The 21,278-nt window shown below is 40.0% G+C and overlaps 1 protein-coding gene across 5 annotated transcripts in view; it reads right to left on the bottom strand.

The window, feature by feature from the left end:
- Positions 1-21,278, bottom strand: part of ASH1L (ASH1 like histone lysine methyltransferase) — a 230,256-nt gene that overhangs the window by 167,065 nt on the left and 41,913 nt on the right. The gene's annotated exons all lie outside the window — the stretch shown is intronic.

Genomic DNA, 21,278 nt, shown 5'->3' with positions numbered 1-21,278 from the left:
ATGAAAAGCCACTGCAAATCTGATTTCATCTATAGTCTTTCTCACAGGATTTCTCCCTATCCCCATCTAACTAGTTACGAAAGAGGTACAATTTTGAACTATGTACTCAGTGATTTTGACTCACAAAGTGAGGTCAGAGAGGAAACTTTTCTTTCATCATTAAGTTTCATCTTGTCTTCCTATTAATGAATTTTCATAAAAGTTCCAGGTTTTGTCATCTTATCATATAGGACCTTTAATTCTGATGTCTCTCAAAAAGCTTTCATTCATTTACATACAGCTGTAGCTCAGAATTAATTAGTAATGTGTAATTATTGAGCAGCCGTATGTGAGGATCTCTGGAGTGATTTACAATCATTAAAATGAAATCAAAGATATGAGCAGACAACCATAAAAAGCAGTATATGAATTAGTGAGTCAAAGTAATGATATTTAGGCTTAATTCTCTGGGACTAAAGAAGATATACCTTCTAACAATTTGGTTCAATAATGATTTTTTTTTCCATTAGCAAGATCAACAATGAAATGAGAAACATTCACATTCACCATATATACACCATTAAAACAAACCACAATACAGACTCCAGCAGATATCCTAGCTATGAAAGTGAACTCTTCAATCAGCCAAATGCAGTACTGATTAGGGAAGTTCCTACTACATAATGAAAGCAAGAATTGAGGATGAACCTGATTAAACTAATTACGGTAGTTTTAATCTTCCTGGCACATTTATAGCAGAGGCTGCAGAGCCCAATGGCAGGGATTTGCTTTGCCCTTCCATTTAAGGGAGCTCATGCTTCCGTAATAGAAGTCATTTTGAGAAAAGAGTGACATCCTGTTTTATCTCCAAGGCTTTAGGACAGATCACAGCCCCTTAGCTGTCTATTTTGTGTATGTAAAGAGGGAAGAAAGGTTTTACTGAAATGTAAAGATCCAGGATAATTTGCATAATTGCTGCTGCCATGGAGAAGCTGGGCTCTGTGCCAACTGTTCTCTTCTCTACCATAAAAATACCTCTAGCTTAAGCAGCTTTTAAAGTAAACAATCAAGATGAAGGTAAGACTACAGAATCCATCATAGCAAGACTCAGAGATACCTACATACAATCGGGTCTTCTTGCTTGAACAGCATTTGTCAACAAGAACATGGAAGTGAAAACGCAGCAGTCAAATAATGTAGACATGCATTCTGGACCTCTTCATAAATAGGCATAAGGAAAAAAAAAAGCACTCTGAGATGGCACGCAGCCCATAGGGCACAAGTAAGATGACAGAATGTGCCTATCTTCTCCTATTAACAAGTCCCAAATTCTCTGGTAAGAGCTAAGGAGCCTAGACTGGGCGTGGTGTCTCACACCTGTAATCCCAGCATTTTGGGAGGCCGAGGCGTGCAGATCACTTGAGGCCAGGAGTTTGAAACCAACCTGGTCAACATGGCGAAACCCTGTCTCTACTAAAAATACAAAATTAGCCGAACATGGTGGCACATGCCTGTAATCTCAGCTACTCAGGAGACTGAGGCATGAGAATAGCTTGAACCTGGGAGGTAGAGGTTGCAATGAGCTGATATTGCACCACTGCACTCCAGCCTGGGCGACAGAATGAGACTCTGTCTCTAAATAAATAAAAAGAAACTATATTAAAAAAAAAAAGAGCTAAGGAGCCTAAACACAAAGAATTGGTTTAAAAAATAAAAACAAAACAAAAGGCAATTGGAAAAACACAATACCCCATAGTACTAATAATAAAATTGTTTGACTTGGGTTCATATGGTACCACCTATTTGGGGTAAGTCATTAAGATGTGTTAAACTCTTTCAAAAGGTGTTTGACATCTAAAAATGTTTTGTCTTTCTTCCTTATTTTTAAAATCAGAAATGGGGTCTTGTTACGTTGCCAAGGCTGGATTTGAACTCCTGGCCTCAAGCAATCCTCCTGCCTCAGTCTTCTGAGTAACTGGGATTACAAGCCTAAGCCACCATGCCCAACTTCAAAATGTTTTCTTAAACTAAGATTACTTTCAGATGTTCTTAATTATTTATTACATATTGTCTCACTCTATCACCTAGGCTGGAGTGCAGTAGCACAATCTCAGCTCACTGCAATCTCCACCTCCGGGTTTCAAGTGATTATCGTACTCCATCCCTCCAAGTAGCTGGGACTACAGATGGGTGTCACCATTCCTGGCTAATTTTTATATTTTTAGTAGAGACCAGGTTTTGCCATGTTGACTAGGCTGGTCTTGAACTCCTGACCGCGGGTGATCTGCCCACCTTGGCATCTGCAATTTCTTAAAAATAGCAATCTACAGATTGTTTTATTTATTCATTTTTTTGAGACAGAGTCTCGCTCTGTCACCAGGCTGAAGCGCAGTGGCGCAATCTCGGCTCACTGCAACCTCCACCTCCCGGGTTCAAGCGATTCTCCTGCCTCAGCCTCCCAAGTAGCTGAGACTACAGGCACATGCCACCATGCCCAGCTAACTTTTGTATTTTTAGTAGAAACGGGGTTTCACCATGTTGGCCAGGATGGTCTCAATCTATTGACCTCATGATCCGCCTGCCTCGACCTCCCAAAATGCTGGGATTACAGGCATGAGCCACTGCACTCGGCCTAGAGATTGTTTTAAATAGGCATGAAAGTTTTACTATATATTTTTAGCAAATGAGAGAAGAGGAAATATTTGAGTAATACAGTTATGACAGTTTTTTTCTCTTTTCTTTTTTTTTTTTTTTTGAGACGGAGTCTCACACTGTCATCCAGGAGTGCAATGGCGCGATCTTGGCTCACTGCAACCTCCGCCTCCCGGGTTCAAGCAACTCTTCGGCCTCAGCCTCCCGAGTAGCTGAGATTATAGGCACGCACCACCACGCCCAGCTAATTTTTTGTATTTTTAGTAGAAATGGGGTTTCACCATGTTGGCCAGGATAGTCTCGATCTCTTGATCTTGTGATTGCCCGCCTTGGCCTCCCAAAGTGCTGGGATTACAGGCATGAGCCACCGCGCCCGGCAGATAGTGTATTTAAAAGCAAAATCTTACGAATAAGGAAATAAATACTCATATTCTCAAGCTATATTTTAAGCATTGTATTTTTGGTAATAATGATGGTATTTGTTTTATGCTTACAGATCTTTTCTTCAATCTTACTGAACTGTTTTTAAAGCATTTTCTGTGTTGCTCATAAAAAGCACAAACTTAAAAGATCACCCTGACACTGAAGGAGCCAAAGAAATAGAGAAATCAATTAATAATTATTATACAATGTGCTATATGTTAAAAACAGAAATATATGCAATGGAAACACAGAGGATAGAGTAACCTCCTAGAAAGGTTCAGGGAACACTTCACAGAATTGGGGGATGTCTAAGCTGAGTCTTCCCATTCCCTCATCCTCCTTCCTTTCTCCTTGCACAGTGAAACTTTTTTTATCCTTTTTGCTTTTTATTTAGAAATTTAGTGATTAAATTTGCTTTTCTAATTTTTCTCATTTATCTTAGGTAATTTTAGTTATCGAGGTTGAGACAAATAGAATTTTTAAGAGTTACCAAGTATGCTTAGGAGAATTTCCATATTTCATAATTCCTAACCTTCATAATTGCCCTAACCGTTATAATCAACAAACAGCTTAGAAAGAAAGGTTACCAAGCTCCCCTGCCTTGGCTTATAATTTTCAGCATCTGCTTTTGATCTCCTCAGCAATCTTTTGGAGCCCCCAGCCCGTAAAATCAAAGACTAGGCAAGGAACTACACAATAATCACACTCAGTAATTTTGCTAAGAAATGAAAAAGTGAGGCTGAGAAGCAGGTGCCATTTTGTTTCACTGTTTTTACTGTGAGAGTTACTATCAAATCCTACAGAAAGATGTTAGGATCATTTTTGTGCCTTCATATATATCCTCAGATGTTAGTAATTCAATGTAGCTTCACTCAATATAGCTAAAATATTCTAGTGTATGTATCTACCATCTGTGCATTTTTGTCAAAATGCCTTTGTGTACCTCCTAAACTCTGACTTCCTAATATAGTAGAACTTTTTATTGCAAGCTTGTATACTTTGATATGTTTTCCAAAAATAAAAGTAAAATATACATAGTAAATTAGGACTTGGCTGTTAAAAAATAAACACTAGTTCAGTACCTGTTTTGTTTCAAAAGTGAGTTCTGGTTACAATTTCACCTTAATAACATTTCTGACATCTTTGTTGACATTATCTTCTTTTAATAATCAGTATTCTCTCAATTTAGGTCACAGATTTTAGAGAAACTAAAGCATTAGTATGCATAATCCAGATTATAGAAAGATCCGTATTTACATTAAGCAGTTCCAGGGAAGCCACAGTTAATATGTAAACTACCACCCTCTTCCCTGTAAGTCCTTACCCAATCATATATTCCACTCCATCTCTCTAACACACAGGCTGCAGTACAGTGGCATGAACACAACTTACTGCAGCCTCGACCTCCTGTGCTCAAGTGATCCTCCTGCCTCAGCATCCTGAGTAGCTGGGACAACAGGTGTAAGCCACCATGCCTGGCTAACATTTGTATTTTTTGTACAGGGGGGTTTCACCATGTTGCCAGACTGGTCTTGAACTCCTGAGCTCAAGCCACCCACCCACCCTGGCCTCCCTAAGTGCTAGAATTACAGGTGGGAGCCACCATGTCCAGCCCATAACTCTTGACATAAGGCATTTGCTGGTGCAAAATGACATTCATTTGTAAAGAAAAGGTAAAGGTTATTAAGTAGGCCCTGGATGACACCCTCTTATTTTTCAACTGTTTAGTTTGGGATATGGAAAGGTAGGTATTAGACATAAAGCATTATTTTCCCTTTCTTCTTGGAAGGCAATTCTTAATTGCTGTATTTTTTAGTGGTTAGCTTAAAAAAATATATACACATACGGAGAATCTTCTAACAGATCAGCAACACCCAAGGGTCAAGCTGAGCTTTGCCAGTTGTACCCTGAATCCCCAATATGTGTTACTTCCCTTCCTAATAGTGGCAACTATTAAAAATACGTTGCAACTCACCCTTAAACCTGATCTCTAATGCCACCTGCTGTTGCAGTTCTGTAAGATAAAGAAGCTCTACGAATCTGCCCCAATATTATATAGCTTGACTTTCACTCTCTCATGAAGACCAGGGTAGTTCACTATTAATTATGCACATATTTGTAAAATAAAAGTCAGGTACTTATCTGACTTTGTTAGTATTTACTGGCTGGGCGCGGTGGCTCAGGCCTGTAATCCCAGCACTTTGGGAGGCCAAGGCAGGCGGATCACCTGAGGTCAGGAGTTCAAGACCAGCCTGACCAACATGGTGAAACCGCGTCTCTACTAAAAATACAAAAATTAGCCAGGCATGGTGGCGCACAACTGTAATCCCAGCTACTCAGGAGGCTGAGGCAGGAGAATCGCTTGAACCCGGGAGGCAGAGGTTGCAGTGAGCTGAGATAACACCATTGTCTCCAGCCTGGGCAACCAAGACTGAAACTCCATCTCAAAAAAAAAAAAAAAAAAAAGATTTACCGTTACAGCTATAAATGACAGGCCCCTACTTACCAAAGCAAACCCAAATTTCTGAAACAGAAAAATAGTCCAAAAAAGTGGTTTTATCTTTTAATTTTTCCTCTAAGAGGAATCCTACTACAAAGTAGGACCACAAACTTAAAAACAAACAAACAAACAAAAAACCAAAGAAAAATCCTAAGAAAAAATAAGTATGGTTATGCAATTCTTTTTGTTTTTTTCCACTGCGCCCAGCCTCATTATTTATATTTTCTTAGTATTTACCTACAGTAAAGAACTGTCAAATTCTTGTTTTACAGCACAACTGAGAAAACCCTGTGAGACATCCTAAGTGTGCATTTTCCCTTTATTATTTACTTTGTCCCAAAAGCCTTTCTCTTTCCAGCAAATTCTGACAAAGTTGTCAACACCTAATTTTAAGCATGAGCCCTTCTTTGCATATTCTCTTGCTCACCACCTTCTCCAATGATTCTGCGATTCACATATACACTCCGTATGTATTTCTATCATGGCAGTTATCATGTCATAGCATAATTTTTTTTTTACAGCACATGGAAAAACAAATCAAAGAATGTTGTGACTCTGCACTAGAGACTATGGGCAAAGTTAAGTGATATAAAACTGTAACCTCCTTTGTGAAAGTATAAATCAAAATATTAGTCCTTTTGAACAGTTATTTTAAGTGTAAAAGGCACACGAAAGATACAAATTTAAGATGAAAATGTTTATTAAGATGACAATGTTTAAAATTATTAATAATGGTTTCGTAACTCTGTATACACTTAACATACTGAATATACTAAAAACACTGAACTGTACATTTTAAAAGGATAAATTTTATGGTATTTGAATTATATCTCAATTTAAAATATATACATTTTATAGAAAACTGGGCTAACTTACAATAGGGTATAATTTAAAGGAACTATTATTATCTAGAAAACCTAACACACTATTATTATTTATTATTATTTTTTATCATACTTTAAGTTCTAGGGTACATGTGTACAACGTGCAGGTTTGTTACATATGTATACCTGTGCCATGTTGGTGTGCTGCACCCATTAACTCGTCATTTACATTAGGTATATCTCCTAATGCTGTCCCTCCCCCCTGCCCCCACCCCACGACAGGCCCCAATGTGTGATGTTTCCCACCCTGTGGCCAAGTGTTCTCATTGTTCAATTCCCACCTATGAGTGAGAACATGCGGTGTTTGGTTTTCTGCCCTTGCAATAGTTTGCTCAGAATGATGGTTTCCAGCTTCATCTATGTCCCTACAAATGACATGAACTCATTCTTTTTTATGGCTGCATAGTATTCCTTGGTGTATATGTTAATACACTATTATTATCTAACAAATACAAAGGAAAAAAATCCAAAACCTAGGTAATGTCAAACCAATTTTTTCCCAACAACTCTATTTCAGAATAATTGGAACTTGTTTGCAGCACTTTAAAAACTGCCAGGCAAATAATCTCTACTGAGCAAGAACTAAGGCACTATTATTATCCATTTTTCTTATTTAAGAAACAACATTAGGCTGGGCACGGTGGCTCACGCCTGTAATCCTAGCACTTTGGGAAGCCGAAGTGGGTGGATCACCTGAGGTTAGGAGTTCAAGATTAGCCTGGCCAACATAGCAAAACCCCGTCTCTACTAAAAATACAAAAATTAGCCGGGCATGGTGGCGTGTGCCTGTAGTACCAGCTACCTGGGAGGCTGAGGTGGGAAAACTGCTTGAACCTGGGAGGTGGAGGCTGCAGTGTGGCCAAGATTATGCCACTGAACTGCCTGGGCAATGGACTGAGACTCCATCTCAAATAAAAAAAAGAAAAAGAAACATTAATCTACCAGTTATATAGCATTATAAAATTTTAAATCCCAGGACAGGCTTTAAGTCTAATACTTGGATTCATGCGGGTTTTAATAATTCTCAGCCGGGTATGGTGGCTCACACCTGTAATCCTAGCACTTTGAGAGGCTGAGGTAGAAGGATCGTTTGACCCCAGGAGTTCAAGACCAGCCTGGCCAACATAGCCAGACTGTTTCTACAAAAAAGAAAAATATTTAACTTTATCAAATTTTATTTAAAAGGTAATAATAATTCTCCAAAAAAATCACTTAGGCCGGGCGCGGTGGCTCACGCCTGTAATCCCAGCACTTTGGGAGGCCAAGGCGGGCAGGTCACCTGAGGTCAGGAGTTCGAAACGAGCCTGACCAACATGGAGAAACCCTGTCTATTAAAAATACAAAATTAGCCAGACATGGTGGTGTGTGCCTGTAATGCCAGCTACTCGGGAGGCTGAGGCAGGAGAATCGCTTGAACCCAGGAGGTGGAGGTTGCGGTGTGCCGAGATCGCGCCATGGCACTCCAGCCTGGCCAACAAGAGCGAAATTCCGTCTCAAAAAAAAAAAAAAAAAACGCTTCACTGAAATTCAAAATTATTTCCTCACGAACTGCTTCTTAAATCTATTAAGATGGCATAGAATTTTCTTTTCTAAACAGAAAACCATTTTTGGACTGGAAATTATAATTATGGCTATAAATTTTACTTGTAATTCATTGTGCTCATGAAATCCACTCATCTAGACTAAAGTAACATCAAATAAACTATCCAATGACAAAAATGTTAGTCAACAAAGCACCAAATTCCAATGCTATTTGACTAATATGTAATCTGCTCATCATAATGATGAGACATGGTATAATGATATGACTAAATGCAGTGGCTCACGCCTGTAATCCCAGCATGTTGGGAGGACAAGGCAGGAGGATCGATTCAGCACAGGAGTTCGAGAACAGCCTGGGCAACACAACAAGACACTGTCTCTACAAAAAATAAAATAAAATTAGCCAAATGCGGTGGCACACACCTGTGGTCCTAGTGATTCCGGAAGCTGAGATGGGAGGATCACCTAAGCCCATGGGAGCCAAGACTGCTGTGAACCATGATCATGCCACTGCACAGCCTTGGGCAACAGACTGCCTCTTTAGAAGAAGACCGTGTCTCTTAAAAAAAGGTTATGTATCCACCATTTGTGCATTTTTGCCAAAATGCCTTTGTGTACCTCCTCAACTCTGACTTCCTAACACAGTAGAACTTTTTATTGCAAGCTTGTATACTTGACTTTTTTTTTTTTTTTTTGGCTAAGCATACTAAATGAACTACAATCACGTATTATATAACTCCAAAAACGGAATTTTCTTTAAATGCTGGAAAGAAATGTACCATTGCTCCATCTCCTTTTAAGTTACTGTGTGATAAATACAAGTAAATATTGTGACTTCCATCTCTACTTTCACTTTCTAAAATACTGCTGTAGAAAAATGAATGTACCATTCTGACAGCTTATGAAATGGCAGACACCACATGTAACTGCATCAAAGCCAAACATAAATTTTTAGAGAAAGATTACAAGAAAGTTTTTCTTTCCACTTGGGAGGAAAAAAGAAAACAGGAAAACCTGCTATAAAATTAATAATGAGTCCAAGCATGGTGGCTCATGCCTGTAATCCTAGCACTTTGGAGGTCAAGGCAGGCAGATAACTTGAGGCCAGGAGTTCGAGACATGCCTAGCCAACATGACAAAACCCCATCTCTACTAAAAATACAAAAATTAGCCAGACATGATGGCATTCACCTGTAATCCCAGCTACTCAGGAGGCTGAGGCACAAGAATCACTTGAACCCCAGAAGGCGGAGATTGCAGTGAGCCAAGATTGCACCACTGCACTCCAGCCTGTATGACATAGTGAGACTCTAGTCTCAAAAGTAAAAATAAAATAATGAACATTATTTCTTATAAAACAATCAGGGGCTTTCTACTTAGAGCAATATGCTAGGCTAAATACTGTGAAGAGTCTTCTATTACAACAAAATAACTCAAACCAGCATAAAATACGTTTCTTACACTGCTGCCTCATAGGAGTAAGAAGAAGCTCCAACAGGACCAAAAGAAAAGAATAAAAAGGGCTGACCTAAATAGGCACAATAACACAGTGGGTAAGTGCATCAAGTCATGCACTAGGGGCAAAATAGAGACCCCAGGAAAGGTGTCAGTAACATACCCTAACTCCTGGAAAACTAAAGTCAAAGCCTCTCAAAGTAGTCATCATCAAATTAGGCTCCAAATTCAACCACAGATAAAGATGAACAATATACAAACTTTGTAATCAGCCACATTCTAGAAAAAAAAAATTATTTTCACTGAAATTGCATTGTTTATAAATTAATAGGCAAAAGTACAGGGAGCACACTAAAATACAAGTTAGGAGGATGGATTAGTCCTACCTATAAAACAAAATACTTAAAACTGTATCATGGTGGCCAGGTGTCATGGCTCACACCTGTAATCCTAATGATTTGCCAGGCTGGGACAGGAAGATAGCTTGATCCCCAGGATGATCCCCAGGAGTTCAAGGTTACAGTGAGCTATGATCACACCACTGCACCACAGCCTGGTTAAAAAAGACAAGACTCAGACTCTTAAAAATAAACAAACAAAAAATGTAAATAAACAGAAACATCATTGATACTAAAAGGAAAACCAGACTAGAACCAAGTACATAAAGAAATTCAGTGTATGACAAAGCAGCCTCTCAAATCAGAGAAGTAAAGATAGACTTCTTAAAAATAGTGTTGAGGCCGGGCTCGGTGGCTCACGCCTATAATCCCCAGCACTTTGGGAGGCCAAAGCAGGCTGATCACCTGAGGTTAGGAGTTCGAGACCAGCCTGACCAACATGAGGAAAGCCTGTCTCTACTAAAAATACAAAAATTAGCTGGGCATGATGGCGTGTGTCTCTAATCCCAGCTACTCAGGAGGCTGAGGCAGAAGAACTGCTTGAACCCAGGAGGCAGAGGTTGCAGTGAGCCGAGATTGCACCACTGCACTCCAGCCTGGGCGACAGAGGGAGACTCCATCTCAAATGATGACAATAATAATAATAATAATAATAATGTGTTGGGACAACCATGTAGCCATTTGGAAAGAGATAAATTTGGAACCATAACTCATAAACCATAACAAACTCCAAATGGATCAAGGATTTATATGTTAAAAAACAAAACACTACAAAGATCTGCAAAACAACATAAGGAAATCTTTTATAAACTTCGAAGGAAGAAGGTCTTTCTAATGACACGTCAAAAATCCAGAAGCCTTAAAAAGATTTATAAATTACATCAGGTAAAAAGCTAAATATTTCTGCATGGCAAAATAACATAACCAAAGTCTAAAGACAAATAACAAACTGGAAAAAGAAAATTATATGCTGGGCGCAGCGGCTCGTGCCTATAATCCCAGCACTTTGAGAGGCTGAGGCGGACGGATCACAAGGTCAGGAGTTCGAGACCAGCCTGACCAATTTGGAGAAACCCTGTCTCTACTAAAAATACAAAAATTACCCGGGCGTGGTGGTGCACACCTGTAATCCCAGCTACTCAAGAGGCTGAGGCAAGACAAAAGCTTGAACCCGGGAGGCGGAGGTTGCAGTGAGCCGAGATCGCACCACTGCACTCAAGCCTGGATGACAGAGCAAGGCTGCCTCAAAAAAAAAAAAAAAAAAATTATATAAGCCACATTTCCAAGGGCTAACGAAGTTCTCATAGTCTTGTTATGGAAAAATCTTTAGAATATACTATTTAACAGAAAAAAGATACAGAGCAGTAGGTACAGTGTGCTACTATTTACATTTTAAAATGGGGAAAGAACATGTATGTAGGGGATGCATACTGGTTTGTAAGTGCAAATATGTTTCTGGAAGATACCAAAGATAGCAATGTTGGAGTTACTCTTCTGGAAGTTTCTTTCTACCAACTTTGATTCCCAACAATTTATTCTTAATGTGATATGATTCTCCAAGCGAAGATGAACCTGAAAACACATTTTTTTTTTTTGAGACAGGATCTCACTCTGTCACCCAGACTACCCAGCTAAAATTGTCTTATTTTTTAACTAAAATAGGCTGATGGAAGCCACAGTAAACATATACAGAACAAAAATTTTCACTGAAAGTAAACTGATTAGATAATTAACTTTTATATAGCAAAATATTACCCAGAAAAATGACACCTGAACAAATCTAGAAATTGACAGTTGAAAATCATGTTATTAACCTAAAAATTCTCAACTTTTGAACCTCAAATATGAGTCTGACATTTTAAAATAAAAATTTCCAAGTAATAAAAGTATGAAATATGACATAACATACTATGCATTAACCATCCATGATATGTGATACATAAATCATCAAGCAGAATAACCTTTTCTTAAAGAAAATAAAGAAGACGAATATACTGAAAATGTCTTCAGGTTTTCCTTTGTTTGCAAAACACCACCACAAGTTAAGAACTCACTGGAACCAAAGTTTATGCAAAGAAACATTAGAACAGTAATCTAAATGTGGCATTCTATTTTTGAGTCTAATTCATTAGCCATCTTCACTACACTGAAACTACAAAATTCCCACAGGGATCATTGCAGTTTGATATACTTAACAATGTTTTTCTAGATTCTCTCAGGAGATTCTGAGGTTTTATTCCCTCTCTGGAGACTTTCCAAACTTCAATCCACTGTCAATTATTCCTTAACAAGGTATTAAAATTAAGAGTAGGACACAAACAAATCAAGATTCTTTCATGAACAAACCAAGACTGTTTCTTTCTTGTTTGTTTGTTTGTTTTTAAGACAGGGTGGAGTGCAGTGGCGCAATCTCGGCTCACTGCAACCTCCGCCTCCTGGGCTGAAGTGATTCTCCTGCCTCAGCCTCCTGAGTCACTGGGACTACAGGCGTGAGCCACCACACCCAGCTAATTTCTGTATTTTTAGTAGAGACAGAGTTTCACCATGTTGGCCAGCATAGTCTCGATCTCTTGACCTTGTGATCCACCCACCTTGGCCTCCTAAACTGCTGGGATTACAGGGGTGAGCCACCACGCCCGGCAAGATTGTTTCTTTCTTTTCTTTTTGAGATGGAGTTTCGCTCTTGTTGCCCAGGCTGGAGTGCAATGCCGGGATCTCGGCTCACCACAACCTCTTCCTCCTGGGTTCAAGCGATTCTCCTGTCTCAGCCTCCCAAGTAGCTGGGATTACAGGCATGCACCACCACGCCCGGCTAATTTTTTGTATTTTTAGTAGAGACAGGGTTTCTCCATGTTGGTCAGGCTGGTCTCGAACTCCCGACCTCAGGTGATCCACCCGCCTGGGTCTCCCAAAGTGCTGGGATTACAGGTGTGAGCCACTGTGCCCAGCCAAGATTGTTTCTTATTCTCTTATTTCCCTATGGTCAGTAAAGGAGAAAATACTATCCTTTATCAAAATCCTTTATCACAATCTCAATAGGAGTTCCCCTTCAGGGCTGCTTCTTTTGGAGCACTGAAGATAAAGTAGAAAGGCAAAAGATCCGCCAGGCGCAGCACAGGGCGTGGTGGCACGCACCTGTAATCCCAGCTACTCGGGAGGCTGAGGCAGGAGAATCGCTTGAACCTGGGCAGCAGAGGTTGCAGTAAGCCGAGATCACGCCACTGCACGCAAGCCTGGGTGACAGAGTGAGACTCTGTCTTTTAAAAAAAAAGAAAGGCAAAGGATCTTAGACTTTTTTTTTTTTTTTTTGAGATGGAGTCTCACTCTGTGACTCAGGCAGGGGTGCAGTAGTGTGATCTCGGCTCACTGCAACATCCACCTCCTGGGTTCAAGAGCTTCTCTTGCTTCAGCCTCCTGAGTAGCTGGGGGTATAGGTGCTCACCACCACACCCAGCTAATTTTTGTATTTTTAGTAGAGATGGGGTTTCACCATATTTTTTAGGCTGGTCTCAAATTCCTGACCTCAAGTGATCCACCCACCTCGGCCTCCCAAAGTGCTGCGATTAGTCTTATGTTTAAAAAAAAAAAAAAAAAAAAAATACATATCAAGCTGGGCACAGTGGCTCACTGGCACGGTGGCTGACACCTTGTAATCCCAGCACTTTGGGGGGCTGAGATGGGAGGATCACTTGAGCCCAGGATTTCAAGGCCAGCCTGGGCAACATAAGGAGCAACATTTCTACAAAATATAAAAATATTAGAAGTGTGGTGGCACACACCTGTAGCCGCGGCTTCTTGGGAGGCTGAGGCGGTAGGATTGCTTGAGCCCAGGAGGTCAAGGTCAAGGCTACAGTGAGCCTAATCACATCACTGCACTCCAACCTAGGCAATAGCGAGATGCTGTCTCAAACAAACAAAACTATAGATATATAATAATAAATTATAAATATAATGAGTAACTCCTACACATTAGGATGGCTATAATTTTTTAAAAATACAGAATAACTGTTACCGAGGATGTGGAAGAACCAGAATACTTGTGAGTTCCTGGTGGGAATGTAAAATTGTACAGCCCCTGTGGAAAACAGTATGGTAATTCTTTCAAAAAATTAAACATAGAATTATAATGTCCCAGCCAGGCACAGTGGCTCATATCTGTAAATCCTAGCACTTTGGGAGGCTGAGACAGACAGACTGCTTTAGTCCAGGAGTTCAAGATCAGCCTGGGCAACATGGTGAAACCCCCATGTCTACTAAAAATACAAAAAATGAGCCAGGAGTGGTTGTGCATGCCTGTAGCCGGTCTACTCAAGAGGCTGAGATGGCAGAATCATCTGAGCCCAGGAGGTCAAGGCTGCAGTGAGCTGTGATTACGCCACTGCACTCCAGCCAGGGCAACAGGAGTGAGATCCTGTATCAAAAAAAAAAAAAAAAGATTTACAATGTCCAGCCTGGGTGACACAGCGACACCCACTATCTTATCAAAAAAATTGCAATACGACCAAAAATTCCACTTCCACATATATACATACCCAAAAGACGTGAAAGCAGGGACTCCGATATTTCTACACACATGTTCAGCATTAGTCACAACTGTTAAAAGCTGGAAGCAATACCAGTGCCCATCCATAGATGGACTAGATTAACTTATCTAGTAAAATACTACCCAGAAAAGTAATAGCTGAACAAATCTAGAAATTAATAGTTGACAATCACATTAACCTAAAAATTCACAAACAGCTTCTGAATCTGACATATCCATAGAATGAACAAAATTTGGTATATACATACACTAGAATATTATTCAGCCTTAAAAACGAAAGCAACTCTGACATACTCCAAGATGGACAACCTTGAGGACATTATGCTAAGGGAAATAAGGCAGTTACCTAAGGACAAATATTGTATGATTCTACTTATATGTGGTAATTACAGTAGTCAAATTCAAAGACAGAAAGTAGAATAGTGGTTTCGCTAGGGGCTGCAGGAAGGAGAATGAAGAGTTAATAGAGTGTCAGCTGGAAAATGTCAAAAAAAAGATCCAGAGCTGGTGGGTGGGCATGGTTGCACAAAAAGTGCATCTACCTAATGCCACAAAATTATACACTTACAAATGGTTAAAATGGAAAAAGTTCAGGTTATATGCAGCCTACCACAGTTTATATATATGCATATACATACATATACACACATTTATTTTTTAAAACTATATAATTGTTATAAATTATAAATAAAACAGGTAATACTGGTGTAAAAGTAACTACAGTTTTTGCACTGTTGAAATTTGCCACTTGATATTGGAATACGTTCTTAAATGTGGTTATGTTATATATCATTTTAATGCGCATTTCTCACTTTATTTTTTTTGCTAATGATTACTTGCTGTTTATTTTGTATTTATATTTATTTTAGACTATGGAAATGTTAGACTAAAAGCAAATTCAAGTGATCTTCTTATTTGGGTTTAAAATGGGTCATAAAGCAGTGGAGACAATTTGCAACATCAACAACGCATTTGGCCCAGGAACTGCTAATGAATGTACAGTACAGCGGTGGTTCAGGAAGTTTTGCAAAGGAGGTAAGAGCCTTGAAGATAAGAAGCACAGTGGCTGGCTGTCAGAAGCTCTCAATGACTGACAGCAATCATCGAAACTGATCCTCTTTTAACTACACGAGAAGTTGCCGAGGAACTCAGCAACTTCAACCATTCTACAGTCATTTGGCATTTTACACACCAACAAGGAAAAATTTCTCAGACTGTGATGTGTGACAAAAAGTGGATTTTATATGACAACCGGCAACAACCAGATCAGTGGTTGGACCCAGAAGAAGCTCCAAAGCACTTTTCAAAGCCAAACTTGCACCAAAAAAGGTCATGGTCACCGTTTGGTGGTCTGCTGCCAGTCTGATCCACTATACCTTTCCGAATGCCAGCGAAACCATTACATCTGAGATGTATGCTCAGCAAATTGATGAGATGTACCAAAAACTGCAATGCCTGCCGCCAGCACTGATCAACAAAAAGAGCCCAATTCTTCTCCAGGACAACGCCTGACTACATGTCACACAATCAATGCTTCAAAAGTTGGACGAATTGGACTACTAAGTTTTGCCTCACCTGACATATTCAACCGACCTCTCGTCAACCAGCTACCACTTCTTCAAGCATCTCAACAATTTTTTGCAGGGAAACAGCTTCCACAACCAGCAGGATGCATAAAATCCTTCCCAAGAGTTTGTTGAATCCAGAAGCACAGATGTTTATGCTACAGGATTAAACAAACTGATTTCTTTTTGGCACAAACTTTTATTGTAATGGTTCCTATTTTGATTAATAAAGATGTGTTAGAGCCTAGTTATAATGATTTAAAATTCATGGTCAATGGCCGGACACAGGGACTCACTCCTATAATCCCAGCACTTTGGAAGGCTGAGGCAGGCGAATCACCTGAAGTCAGGAGTTCGAGACCATCCTGGCCAACATGGTGAAATCTCATCTCTACTAAAAATACAAAAATTAGCCAGGTATGGTGGCAAGTATCTGTAATCCCAGCTACTCAGGAGGCTGAGGCAAGAGAATTGCCTTAACCCAGGAGGCGGAGGCTGCAGTGAGCCGAGATCAAGCCACTGCACTCCACTCCAGCCTGGGCAACAAAAGGAGACTCTGCCTTAAAAAAAAAAAAAAATGCATGGCCCAAAACTGCAATTACTTTTGCACCAACCTATATATACATATATATCAATATAACTCGGAGATTAGCCTACATACTATACTAGCATGGATTATGGACAGAAAACTTTATCCTTTGAGGTAGCCTGATGGCACTTTATCATCATCCTTTCCTCTTGTTTCTTACACTGCCTTCTATCGTTCTGTTTTCCTCTTCTTTTGTCTTCCTGCTATAGTACCAGCAACTACTACTTTCAGTATACTAGTTGTTTAAGTTCTTCTACCGGTAAGGACCACTAAAGAGGTTGCTTGACCACATTCAAAACACTGTACGTAACCTATTCAGTAATGGCCACTGGGAGTTTATAATTTTAAAAATATGAAAAAAATATATATATAATATTTCAGTAGACAAAAGAACACTATTTTCAGTAGCTAACTCACTGAACAGAAAATAACCTACTCTCATTTCACAGTAAGTAAACCTAGTGTTTCCCAAATCTGCTGGAATGTAAGAAATACCTGAGGCATATATTAAAATACTGAATTATCTCTGTTGGCAGACGACACAGTTTTATATGTAGAAAACCCTAAAACATCAACAAATTGTTCAAGCTAATAAATTAATTCAGCAAAGTTGCAGGATACAAAACCTACATGCCAAAATCAGTTGTGGCCAACACTGTGGCTCACACCTGTAATCCCATCACTTTGGGAGGCCAAGGAAGGAGGATCATTGAGGTCAGAAGTTCAAGACCAGCTTGGGCAAAACAGCAAGAACCCATCTCTACAAAAATAATTTTTTTTATTAAAATAAATAAAAGGAGGCTAAGGCAGGAAGATTGCTTGAGTCCAGGAGTTTGGGGCTACAATGAGCAATGCCACTGCCCCTCCAGCATGGGCAGCAAGACCCTGTCTCTAAAAAAAAATTAAAAATAATAATTTAAAAAACTAGTTGTATTTCTATATATTTACAATGAGCAATCTGAAAAGTAAATTTAAAACAATTCTGGTTGCAATAGCATCAAAAAATAAAATACACAGGAATAAATTTAAGGAGGTGAAAGGCTTGAACACCACAAATTTTATAAAATATTGCTGAAAGAAATTAAGGAAATCTTAAATAAACAAAAGACATCCCACATTCCTGGATTTCAAGACTTCATATTAAGATGACAACACTACCTAAAGTGATCTGTAGATTCAATGTAATTTCTATCAAAATCCCAACATTATTGTTTAAAGAAACAGAAAACCCCATCCTAAAATCCATATGGAATCTCAAGGAACCCCAAATAGCCAAAACAATTTTGAAAGATAACAAAGTTGGAAGACTCACACTTTCTGACTTCAACTTACTACAGGCCAGCCATGATGGCTCATGCTTATAATCCCATCACTTTGGGAGACCAAGTCAGGAGGATCACTTGAGCCCAGGAGTTTGAGGCTGCAGTGAGTAGCGTAGCCTGGATGACGGAGCAAGACCCTCTCTCTTTAAAAACAAACAGGAAGGGCACGGTGGCTCACACCTGTAATCCCAGCATTATGGGAGGCCGAGGCAGGCAGATCATTTGAGCTCAGGAGTTTGAGACCAGCCTGGCCAACATGGTGAAACCCTGTCTCTACTAAAAGTACAAAAACTAGCCGGGCGTGGTAGCGGGCACCTGTAATCTCAGCTACTTGGGAGGGAGGCTGAGGCAGGAGGCAGGAGAATCACTTGAACCCAGGAGGCAGAGGCTGCGGTCTCAAGCCGAGATCATGCCACTGTACTCCAGCCTGGGCGACAGAGTAAGACTCCATCTAAAACAAACAAACAAACAAACAAACAAAGAACTTACTACAAAGCTACAGTAATGAAAACAGTGTGGTACTTACAGAAAGACAGACATATGGACCAATGGAATGGAAAGGAAGAGTCCTAAAATAAACTCTCACATATATGGCCAATAACTTCTTTAACAAAGGTGCCAAAACCATTCAATGAAGAAAACATACTCTCTTCAAGAAATGATGCTGAGAAAACTGAATATCATGTAAAGGAATGAAGCTGGACCCTTACTTTAAACCATATACAAAACTTAAACACAAAATGGATCACAGATCTAAACATAAGAGCTAAACGATAAAACCCTCAGGAAAACATAGGGGGAAAACTTTCACAACATTGGATTTGGCAGTGATTTCTAGGCTATGACACTAATAATACAGGTAATAAAGGAAAAAATAAATTGGACCCGGTTTTCATCAAAATTGAAAACTTTTTTTTGCATCAGAGGACACAAAAGGAAATTAAAAGACTATCCACAGAATGAGAGAAAATATTTTTAAAATCCTATATACAGATTATATAAAGAACCTGGACAATTCAACAACAAAACACAATTCAAAAGTAGTCAAATAATTTGAACAAACATTTCTTCAAAGAAGATACACAAATGGCCAATAAGCACATGAAAAATTGTTCAACATCATTAGTCGTTAAGAAAATGCAAATCAAAAACCACAATGTGCTATACAGCTTGAGAACGGGGGCGGTGGGAGGAAGGAAAGAGAGAGAAGGGAAGGAAGAAAACGAAAGGAAGGGGAGGGAAGTGAGGGGGAGAGGCAGAGAGAGGGAGCGGGAGACGTAGAGGGGAGACGGGGAGAGGAAGGAAGAAAGAAAAGGAAGGAATGGAGGGAGGGAGGGAATAAAAATTAAGAAAACCTCATGAAGACTCAGAGAAATAAAAAACTCATGCATTGCTGATGGGATATGAAACAGTATAGCCACTGTAAAAGTGTACAGTTCCTGAAAGCGCTAAATAAATAATTACCGTATGACCCAGCAATTCTATTCCCAAGTAAATACCCAAAAATTCAAAGCAGGAACTTGAACAGATAACTGTATGGCAACATTCACTGTAGCATTCATTATTCACAATAGCCAAATAGTGGATGTGAACCAAGATTCCATCAAGAGATGAATGGATACAAAATAAAATGGTGGCTGGGTGTGGTGGCTCACGCCTGTCATCCCAGCACTTTGGGAAGCAGAGGTGGGCGGATCACCTGAGGACAGGAGTTTGAGACCAGCCTGACCAACATGGAGAAACCCCATCTCTACCAAAAAATACAAAAATTAGCCGGGAATGGTGGCACACGCCTGTAATCCCAGCTACTCAAGAGGCTGAGGCAGGAGAATTGCTTGAACCCTGGAGGCGGAGGTTGCAGTGAGCCGAGATCGCGCCATTGCATTCCAGCCTGGGCAACAAGAGTGAAACTCCAACTCAAAAATAAATAAATAAATAAATAAAAATAAAGTGGTATAGCCACACAATGGATTATTCAGCCATGAAAAGGAATGAAGTTTTTGGCACATGCTACAACATGGTTGCACCTTGAGGACATTCTGGTAAATGAAATAAGCCAGACACAAAGTAACAAATATTATATGATTACACCTATATGAGTTAGCTAGGATAGGCAAATTTACAGTTGCTAAAAGTACATTAGAATTTTTTGGGGGGTGCGATGGAATTTCGCTTTCGTTGCCCAGGCTGGAGTGCAGTGGCGCAACCTGAGCTCACTGCAACCTCTGCCTCCTGGATTCAAGTGATTCTCCTGCCTCAGCCTCCCAAGGGCTGGGATTACAGGCACCTGCCATCATGGTTGGCTAATTTTTTGTATTTTTAGTAGAGACGGGGTTTCATCATGTTGGCCATGCTGCTCTCAAACTCCTGTCCTCAGGTGATCCACCTGCCTCAGCATGCCAAAGTGCTGGGATTACAGGCGTGAGCTACCACGCCCGGCAAGTACATTAGATATTACCAGTCGCTGCAGACAGAAGAAATGGAAGATATTATTTAATGGTTATGGAGTTTTAATTTGGGGTAATGAAAAAGGTTTAGAGATAAATTATTTTGGCTGGGCGCAGTGGCTCACACCTGTAATCCCAGTACTTTGGGAGGCTGAGGTGGGTGGATCACCTGAGGTCAGGAGTTCGAGACCAGCCTGGCGAACATGGTGAAACCTCATCTCTACTAAAAATACAAAAATTAGCTGGGTGCGGTGATGGGTGCCTGTAATCCCAGCTACTCAGGGTGCTGAGGCAGGAGAATAGGAGAATCGCTTGAACCCGGGAGGCGGAGGTTGCGGTGAGCCGAGATCGCACCACTGCACTCCAGTCTGGGCGACAGAGTGAGACTCCGTCTCAAAAAAAAAAAAAAAGAAAGAAAGAAATGATTTTACATAAATTTTTAAAGCTAATAATGAAATACCCTAAAAATCACTGAATTTAAATGGGCAAACTGTATGGTATATGAATCATATCTCAATAAAGATTTCTCTTTTTTCAGTCAGACACAGTGGCTTACACCTGTAATCCCAGCACTTTGGAGTTTTGCCTTTAAAAACTGCATAAATAGGCCAGGCGTGGTGGCTCATGCCTGTAATCCCAGCACTCTGGGAAGCTAAGGTGGACGGATCACCTGAGATCAGGAGTTTGAGACCAGCCTGGCCAACATGGTGAAACCCCGTCTCTACTAAAAACACAAAATTAGCTCGGTGTGGTGGTGGGTGCCTGTAATCCCAGGTACTCGGGAGGCTGAGGCAGGAGAACTGCTTGAACCCGGAAGGCAGAGGTTGCCATGAGCCGAGATCACACCATTGAACTCCAGCCTGGGCGACAAGAGCAAAACTTAATCTCAAAAAAATAAATAAATAAAATTTTAAAATAATTTTACAAGTACAAATACATACATGGTTATGCTATTAACTTACATCTTTGACAAGCCTCG

The sequence above is a fragment of the Gorilla gorilla genome, chromosome 1 (assembly GCF_029281585.2).
Source record: "Gorilla gorilla gorilla isolate KB3781 chromosome 1, NHGRI_mGorGor1-v2.1_pri, whole genome shotgun sequence".
NCBI lineage: Eukaryota > Metazoa > Chordata > Mammalia > Primates > Hominidae > Gorilla > Gorilla gorilla.
This window is presented reverse-complemented; position numbering and strand designations above follow the sequence as displayed.